The sequence below is a fragment of the Vollenhovia emeryi genome, unplaced genomic scaffold (genome assembly GCF_000949405.1).
Source record: "Vollenhovia emeryi isolate VEMERY1.0 unplaced genomic scaffold, V.emery_V1.0 DF939145.1, whole genome shotgun sequence".
In the NCBI taxonomy this organism is placed as follows: Eukaryota; Metazoa; Arthropoda; class Insecta; order Hymenoptera; family Formicidae; genus Vollenhovia; species Vollenhovia emeryi.
In genome coordinates, this window is record NW_011967221.1 from 1,456,345 (window position 1) to 1,466,706 (window position 10,362).

The 10,362-nt window shown below is 31.3% G+C and overlaps 1 protein-coding gene across 1 annotated transcript in view; it reads left to right on the forward strand.

The window, feature by feature from the left end:
* The first annotated feature begins 1,318 nt into the window (after positions 1-1,318).
* LOC105566433 (protein sprint-like) overlaps positions 1,319-10,362 on the forward strand; it is a 172,754-nt gene continuing 163,710 nt past the window's right edge. The window contains exon 1 of the mRNA XM_012020435.1: positions 1,319-1,580. The gene's annotated coding sequence lies outside the window, so the exon portion shown is untranslated. The remainder of the gene's footprint in view (positions 1,581-10,362) is intronic.

Genomic DNA, 10,362 nt, shown 5'->3' on the forward strand with positions numbered 1-10,362 from the left:
ACATTGTAATATTTCTGCAGGCGAACATTTTACCGTTGCTGCAATCTGCAGCAATGTTGCGGCAACATTTTGCATTATTTCGGCAATGTTGCTACAATATTGCTGAAATCTTGCTGTGCTGTATGGGCTGTGTTGTATGGGACAAAATAATTATTCACATGTTATGCTTGAAAATAGGTGTAAAGTAACAGTTCCAAAAATGAAAATTGGCGTAAGGCGCCGGAATCAGCCGAGCGAAAACGGTATCAAGTAAAACGCCGGCATGGCCGCTCTCAGGTTTCTCTCTGGGTATATCTAACGACCTAAACGCACCTATAAACTGGGTCTGTGTTTACTTGGCAGGTACTTCAGATAAATCAAAACATTTATCTTTGGTTGATAATATTGTTGTTCTACAATTATCTTAATATATGAACATCTGAATAATTATAAATTTGTGCCATGCAAGAAGTATATGGATATCTTCAAGACTTTCTGAAAGAAGTGTTTTATAAAACATTGTTTGGAGAATGTCTCTGTATTACCGACTGTAACATTTATTATCAAACTCATGGTTTAACTGCATTTATGTTAACATCTACGTTACATGTTCCAGTAAACACTAAGTAACGGTTACATAAGTTCAATATTATAATTTCCTACTCAACAATGCAAATTTAATATAACATACGTATTATATTACAATAACTGTGGATCAATAAACATTCATATTTTAACTGAAAAATTAGAAAAGTACATACGTTAGTTGCAATTTTACTTTTAGTTATTATCATATTTAGTTTAAGTGTTTTAGCACACCAAAATTAACAGATCAGATTGGTTAGTATAAATAATAATATTATTTCCATATATCAAATTATCATATATCCTTTAATAAATTACATAAATTAAATAAATAAATAACAAATGCTCGCGTGATTCAAAAATTAATCTAAATAAAAGGCTCTGAGCCGTAACCAGATATTCGTGTTAAAAAATTTGATTATAAGTAAAGTGTAAGTTAAGACACTTCGATCGTGGGTTCGACCATCCCCGGTAGATGAACAATAAAAAGTAAGGTACGGCAATAAATGAAAATTAATCAGTAGAATAATAAGAAGTATAGAAATGCAAAAGTATAAAATTAAGCGCATGTCAAATAACTGTTGCTACATTGAAAAGATTGTGAATGCATAGTTCGCAAGATGTTAAGTATTTAAGTCGTGTTTTAACTGCATCTTTCTTCATATCCTTTTGTTGCTAATCGAACGCGTATCGTTCAGTGCAGCGAAATTGACGTTAGATGACGCGTTGGATACCATATCGTGATTCTCGCGGGCCATTCGCTATGGCGGTGCTGCATCACCTCAGTCTGTGCTGATCGTGCAACAGGTGTTAGGTGCCGTTGTTTTTTGCGTGCGTTTCGGCGCCGATAAGCAACCGCGTCTGTTGAAACTGTAGTGCGTGCGTGCGTGTTACGTTTTGTGTGCTTTGACGTATCTCGGAACCTCAAAAGTGGATCAGCGGCGTCATACACGTGGGCGCCATCGAAAGATTTTTATTCCGGTTCTCTGTCCTCCTTGTGGGGGAAAGTTACGCAGGTGAGTACGTTATCACTCTTCGGAAGCACGCCTAGGGTCCAATTCGAACAACAGAATCGAAGTGACACGTTGCAGCTTGAAATTGCATCCATTTTTAAAGATTTTTTTTCATATTATTATATATTGCACAATTGTAAAACTACGTTATAAAAGAATTTCAATTAGAATAAATCGAAGAGAATTTCAAATGCAAATTTTGGAATAGAAGTAAAATAATGTTCAATTTAAATGATAAAAATTCTCTATAACGATATAATACTCGATAATAAGTCTTTGAATTACTTCAAATTGCGCTAATTTACTTTAAATTGAAATAATTTGGAGTTAAAAAGTGATAGACGATAGAAATATTATCGAAATTCACCAGTTTTTCAGAAGCGCGTTAAAGACTAAATTTAATGTTAGATCCAAAATGGCTAAATTCTTACCGAAGTAAAATGAATAAAATGAATTTAAATGAATTAGTAGCCAAAATTCGACATTTTTGGAACCAATTTTATAAAAATTAGAAATTAATGATTTTTTGTACATAAAAATATAATTTTACGAAATAAATTTCACTTTAATTTTTATGTTATTGTTGCTGTCCAAGCTTAAGGCTCATTATGTGCATATTGTACGCATATAACAATTTGTGACAATTTTTCGCGTAGATCTTCGCAATCAAGTAAACGAAAAAAATTGTACGAAGAAGGAAGTATGTGCTTGTTTTTTCGTACACTAAATATAATATTTATATTAGCTCTAATTATATACCATGTTTATAATAAATTTATATTTTTACGTGATACTATATGCAGTAAATTAAAATTACATTTTTAAATATTAAGAATTTATGAATATTTTAAGGATTTCTTAATAACATATTATAGATTGATAAATAATCGTAAGGTAGACGTGATTAAGTACTCAATAATAGTCGAGTTACGAACTACCAATTACATTAATTATTCTTTTGATTTATGATTAATGGTAATTCCATTTATGAGATAAGGTTTTTTTTAAATACGACGAAAATAACTTTCGTTGTTTTTTATTATGATAATGAGATATAGGGGAAGGAAAAATAGAAAATTAATGTTAATATGTGAGTTACATTTTGAATTAATATTTTGTGAATATTTTATTATACATATACACGGTTTTAAACGTAAAAAACATTTTATTGTTTATTTCCATTTTTTAACGTTTTTGTAACTATTATGGTTTTATGACATACAATAGTTTTTTAGTTTTATGACATTAATTGTTCTATTTAATGTACTATAATATATTATTTTATATTTTAAGTAAAAAAATGTAAATAATGTCAACGTAAAAAAATTGATTTTTAAAAAATTTTTCACAGAGTACTAAGATTAAAAAAATTTTACAGAATATCTCATATTTTGTTAGCGCTGGCAAAATTACTTTTCAATGATAATCAACTGACACAGCTTCCATAGGCCTTGGATCTTCGACATTCATCTTCCGAGATATGGAAAGTTTCCGAGAAGTGAATCAGCTCTCGTGGCACCCGGTTTCCTCGAACGTATTTTCTTGTACACATTCAATGGAAATGCAATAATCATATCATTATTTCGTATAAATACATACGTTACAATTCATTTATGTGCTAAAATTATATGTTTAAATTGAAACTAAAGTTTAGTTCATTCAAATTTACATTTAAATTAAATATTTAAATAAAATTTAAATGAAGTTAAATAATATACTAAAATACCAAATGAAAAGACATTTTTATAAAATTTAACAAACATATATTATGAAATTAAAATGGCACGTAGAGAAATAATAATATTTAATAATTGTCATAAACCTGTGTTTTTATTTTTTATATTTAATAATTGTCATAAACTAATGTGTAATGCTTAAAGTGATCTCGATGCGTGGCACTATGTTCAGTTGAAATATGTGTTTAATCAACAAGGAGATTACTATACTTATTATGTATTGCGGTTTCGTGGAAGCTTGAATTATATCTGTGTATTATCAATAATCGAATACGTCTTAATTAAGAGTATTTAGATACGCAAGTCAGTGTCGCAAAAGTGAACGGCTTGTCAGCCTGTATTCGCAAAGAACCCGTTTCTGTTCACGTAGGTGTTGTAAAAACATTAAACCTACGCTTGAATCGTACGCATTTGGTATGTTTAGGCTGACGGCAGAGAACAAACCGTAAACGCTTAAGTTTGTCTCATTGTCAGTCGTAAACGTAAGGCAAGGCAGAGAAAAACTTAAGTCGCGTACAATTGCCTTTCACGATTTAAGCCTTCTCTTCAATGCGAGTCTCAGAACCGCGATCGTAAGAATAACAGACTGTGATTTGTCAATTCGGTCAAACACATAAGAATTGACCAATAGTCGATTATTCTTACGACTACGACTCTGAGACTCGCATTGTATGTACAATAGATCCGGCATTAAATTTTTCTTTGTCTTGCGTTACGTCCATGACTAACAATAAGACAGACTTATGCGGGTTGTACATACAATGCGAGTCAGAGTCGTAGTCGTAAGAATAGTCGACTATGGTTGGTCAATTCTTATGACTGAATTGACCAATTACTGCCGATTATTCTTACGACTGCGAATTTGAGACTAGCACTAGCCACGTTCAGCAGGCACAACTGTTGAGTGAGCGCTCAACGATTTCTTAATATGATTGGCTGGATCTAAAAGTATTAACCAATCATACTGAGCGCTCACTCAACAGTTGTGTCTGCTGAACGCGGCCATTGTAGACTCTGCATTAAGCGTTTACGGATCATTCTCTGCCATCACCTTTATGCCGAGTCTACAATGCAAGTCTCAGAGTCGTAGAATAATCGACTGTAATTGGTCCATTTAATCAGACACATAAGAACTGACCAATCATAGTCGACTATTTTTACGACTACGACTCTGAGACTTGCATTGTAGAGGAAGCTTTACTAAAACTACGGCATTATCATATGAAATGACGAAGAGAAAATGGATGCACGAGATCTCTTTTTGTATTTTTGTGACGTTCTACAACTTTATCAAATATAAACAGAATATAAATATTATAGAATGACCACTATGTGTGTAAACCTTACAGTAAAATTGTAGTCTTTAGTAAAACTAAAGTTTTACTTTTCCGTAATATTTAAATTCTAACCTGGAATGTTACAGAAATACGTATAATAGAATTTCTCTTAATATTAAACGGACACAAAAACTATAATGGAAATGTAATTATTTAAATGGAGAAATCACTATTATAACACTCATTATTAGAAACACAAAATATTGATCTTTATTATTCAATTTATTAAATTAAATTATAATAAGTTAAATTATATTTATTATTGTTCTTATTTAATTAAACTAAACTATTCTATGCGTAAAATATTTTTATTAGTTTGTTATAGTTGTGATATAATTTATACATGTCTAGTAATTGTTTTATAATAAATTTTTATTTTACAAATACTATTGGATTCACATATGAATAACTTCCTGAACGGTAATTATTTATTTCCTCAACATAGCAAGTGGAAAATTAGAGGAAACAAACACTGGTAGGCAGTCACCTGGATAAGATACGTCTTATCGCCGACCTATTGTACAGGGTATTTCAGTAAAGGCTGGCGATCTCTTGTGGATACATAGAGTAGGTAAAATAGCTCCACAAGTTTCTATAAAATTTTTCTTATAACGTTTCTTTATCGAGATGTTTGCCATTAAAGTTAAAATTGCTGAAGTATTTTTCTTAAATAACTGTTATATCATAAAAAATGTGAAATTAAAAATGTACCGACTTAGGGCCAGTTTCACAAACGTGGATTACTGGAGGTTCGTTTAAACGAAAGATTAGAAGGGGGTCAAAAGTGTCCTGGATCCTTTCCTGGGTCTTCGACATGGAATCAGGAAAGCTATCACGTTGTTTTGAAGATCTTTATTAAATAGCAAAATAATTATTACAACTCATTAAGTTCTGAAGATTGATATAAAGTTATTTAAAAATAACGCTTCAGAAATTTTAACTTTAATGACAAATATTTCGATAAAGAAGTGTTATGAAAAAAATCGTATAGGAATTTGTGAGGTTATTTTCACCTACTTTACATGTTTACGAGAGATACCTTTATTGGAACACCCTGTATATGAGTCGTTGACTTTATAAATATGTTATTGCTATCAGTCTCGTAGTCCAAAATATGACAACGCTACAACATCATAAAATCTTATTGTGTTATTTTACTATGTAATCATGATCGTGTAATGCACAATTTACTTATTACTATATTTATTGTACTATACATATATAATATATTAGTAAATATTTACTTATTATATTATATACTATATATTTTATGTATATACTATATGTAACAAGAAAAAAAATTATTTCATGATAATATTATTATATTATTTTAGGAAGAATTAGAATTAATATAATATGCTGGAAAGAGAATTTTTATATTATATTAGAAATAGGAAATCTTTAATCTTTTACCAATTTTTATTTGGTAAATTAGATTGGATTAATATTTATAATTTACGATATTAATTTTATGAATTGCTTTTTTCGATATAATTAGATTGATAATTAAATCAGACTAAACAAATTTGCGTATATATATTGAATTTCTTGTGAATGAAATAAATATTTGACACGTATGAACAAAGCTATTCCAGGAAAGTTTTTTCCGACCATTTCGGTGACTTAATTTACGCAGGAGCATTTGTATTAATTTACGCGATATTAAAACGTTCAATTCGCGTGCAAGAACGGTTCTGTTAACGAAGCGCTTAAAAATGGGATGGTGTGTAATAGCGAGGTATCGTAAACCGATAAAGTGGTAATAAAAGCAATGGCGTTCCATATACACAGTGGTTTGAAGCACCCTCCTGAAAGTTCATCCTGACGCAGGGTTTATCCTAAAATAATTTATTCTGAAAACTTTCAAATAATAAGGGAAAAAATAAATAACATGTAATATATAAAATATATGTATAATGTAATATACTTTATTTTTTATTACGTTATTTTATGTGAAGTATTTTAATATGCAAATCTTCTTGACGTTTTAATGCCTCGACTAGCAGATGACATCGTGTTAAACAGATGTATAATGAAAAATAATCCTACTTAATTTATTATTTATAAGTTTATAATGAGCATTTATTTTCGCATATTATTGGACGATTTATAAATTTCTCTTGGATATCCAATTTAATATGTAATCTCTTTAATTTTAGATGTAAGCCTAATAATATTCAGTTTGTTCTAGGAAGAAAAAATGACAAATTTTTAAATAATGGTTATGCATAGTCCATTGCAATCGTGTCAAAGATTGACACCAGATGTGCTTTCTTCCGTACATTGTCGGAAGTAAAGAATGAAGAGAGCAGATAAGTTTTAAATGGGCAAGGCATCGACAAAAATGTTATCAACGAGGACGATAACTGCCATACGCACGCGAGATATTTGAATGCATTTCCCTCTTATTTGTGTAGAGAACGATTGTGGACAAAAAGTTTTTCGAAGTACAACTTCAGCAACTATGCGACTATTGCTCGATATATTTGGCACATAGTATATTCTTGTCATTATTTGATTACATTATTTATTATTTTTAATTTCTCGTACTTAGATTTTTATCTTCAAATACATATATCTTCGAGACAGCTAGCATCTTCAAGACAATTAGCAACTATATAAAATTTCTTTCTTCAGAAACATTCTGCTATAATTTTTATAAAATTGGAGAGCATTTTCGACAATTTGTTTACCAGAATAATATTCACATAATACTAAACAGTCGAAATTTTTAACTAATTTCAAAGGAATAAAGAGAAAGAAAAAGTTTTTGTAAATGTATTTTGTTGTTTAATGATGAAAAATAATTTTGCTCGTTTACTAGTATCTCTTCTCAACGGGAAATGTGCGTCTATGGTGGCCCATGCACCTAAAATCGATTCAGAGAGACACAGACAGGGCATGGACCTCCCAATCCTATGGTAGCTTTGCGATAACTTTTCCGTGTACATTCGTGTACTTTGTCCAACTTAATTTTGCCGGACAAAATTATATTAAATGGCTACACTTTATAATTACGTTTAACATTCTTTCGTTATACACAATTGATGTTAATATACTTGAATATTTAGCAAATATTAATACATAAAGTTGAATCATATTTTGGCGAGTCTCAGACGATGAGACGCGTAAACAATCGCTCGCTGCCTGACAATTTTTCGGCGCCGTGCTATAGGTATGCCACGCATCGCTTCACTTCTCACTATCAGATGCCTATCGAGTCCGACCTACCGCTTTCCTCGCGCTTATTCGCTCAAACACTTTATACAATTACTCGATAACTATTGCAATTATATTCGCTGTGTAATATGTACTTTCGTCTATGATAAATGTATTTTATCAAACGGGTATAAATATAACTCATCAAGTACTTGCCATAAAACGAGTCCATAAATAAAATGTTGGTCACGTCTTGACGTAATTTCCGCACATGGAAGAGGGAAGGGTTGCAATGCAGGGCGTTAACCCCACCCTCTCTTCCTCTTAATTTTATGATAGCTCGTAATGTACGTGCCTGGCAAATTATTATGGGGAAAATTTCACGCTATGCCATGATGTCGCGACAGAGTTTTCAGAATGATCCCAAGACCCCAAAGTCAAAGAGCGTCTTTATGGGAGTTAGGTTTATTAGGTGTCGTTTTCACATAGCATTCGGGTTTATATGCATTACATATATGTGAGTATATATACTACTTGTTTATGTGTATGTATACGCATACATTTTCCCTTGCAATTGGGCATAAAATTTAAATATAATGTCTAGAACTATTTTCGTACTGAATATGTGACATTGCACATTACTCTGTAGATGGAAAAAGGAAACAAGTTTATGTAAAAATGATACAAATTATTCATTAAAATATTATCAAAAGTTATATTAATTCAGTAAGTCTTTAATAAGATTATTTTTATTATTTTTGATATATTGTATCAATTGTATTTAAAATGTATTTAAAAAAATAGATATTTATTAAAATAATGATATAGAATACTGTAAAAGTCTTTCTTTTAAATATTATATAAACTCACAAAATTGTATGCGTATAGTTTTGTCTCTAACACTTACAGGTATTCGAATTCTCGTTCGAATCATTTGAGTAAATAAAATAAAAACACAGAACAGATGCTTTATTTTGCACAAGTAGCAAATAACATAAAAATGTAAGACACTTGCCTTACCATTTCTCCGCCGTTGCCCGATGCCTTCCAGACCTCCTCCTCCTTTCAGATTTTCTTGTTGCACTAACATCACTCACTCGCGAAAATCATCGATCGCGCGAAATTTTCGGCACTCCCGTACGCGATGTGAAATACCGCGAACACACGAAATATTATTAACAAATATCGTGTGACTTTCTGTCATACAAATTACTCAAACTAACAACTTGCACTTTTGATTCGGAAAAATAGGATAATGGATAAATCACTTTTGAATTGACGATATAAAACGCAACGCGAGCACCGGAAGTATAATCTGCGATAAAGAAGTAGTTATTAGTTTGCAACATAACGATATTTTACAATCTTTGTCATTCAATCTAATCCTCGAAATAAATTATGTGAGCGAAATTTCCAGCGATAAATAGTTTTTATTAATTGCAACAGTTAATTGAGATAATTTTCGATTACATTTACATAATGTAATGACGTGCGACAAACGACTTTCTTTACTTCCTATCCGTTCGAGTTGCAAAGAACGACAGAGCGAATTACAGCGCGAACGCCGAAGTCGCCCAAATTTCTCTCTTTTCCCGAAAATGGAACAGATTATACGAAATCGATAGATAATTGACAGCGCGGGGCGTAAACGAGATGTAACCGCGACAAAGTACCACGGTTTACACTCAAATTTTAGACGAGTTAGTCTCGTGAAATATGTACTATATACGTTGATAAAGAGCCGTCGCCTCAACATGCAATTCGTTTCTCGTTACAAGTTGTAGAAACTTAGTAATTAAGCAAGGAACGTTCCTTGTTACTAATGAAGGTGTGCAAATCAACAGCGTTTTATCCCTGCAGTCATCACGATCGAGTCTTGGAAACCGATAACGCAAAAGTAATACCACGCACGGAGCGACTCTCGCCACTGCTTGCCGGCTCGACGTTCGGTGAGCGACTGATAGTGCGGCGACCTTCAGGTAAACAATGGCCCGCGTAACGACGTACGATACCGCGCCGAGAGAAAAACAACAACGAACGTTGAGAGTTCGTTGTCCCGCCTACGAAATTGAAAATTCTGTATGTACTTAATATTTTACAATACTTTGTACCGTGACAGTTACTACGTTTTGCGTATCATTCTGCGGACTTATTGGCATTGATTAAATTAACGACTAATTCTGTTCAACTGAGAAAATGTTTCGAAACAAAAATCGTTGTTACTTAAATTCTAATTACTAAGATTAGAGATTTTACCTCAATAGTTGGAAGTTTTTGTTATCTCTAAATATATAAAATTTCAAAATTTTACATAATATATTATTTATAATATTAATATATTGATATAATATTGATTTTAATGTAAATATGTATTTTTTAACGTTGCGTCTGAAGTTTCATTCATTTTATAGGTATTATATTTAGCAACTGATATAAAGATCTAAAATTAATAATAAAATTCAACTAAAAAAGTACAATAAATGCTTTATATTCACTGAGATATTGTTGTCCTATGAAACTGTTACAAATACAAATATAGAAAAAGTGAGTATA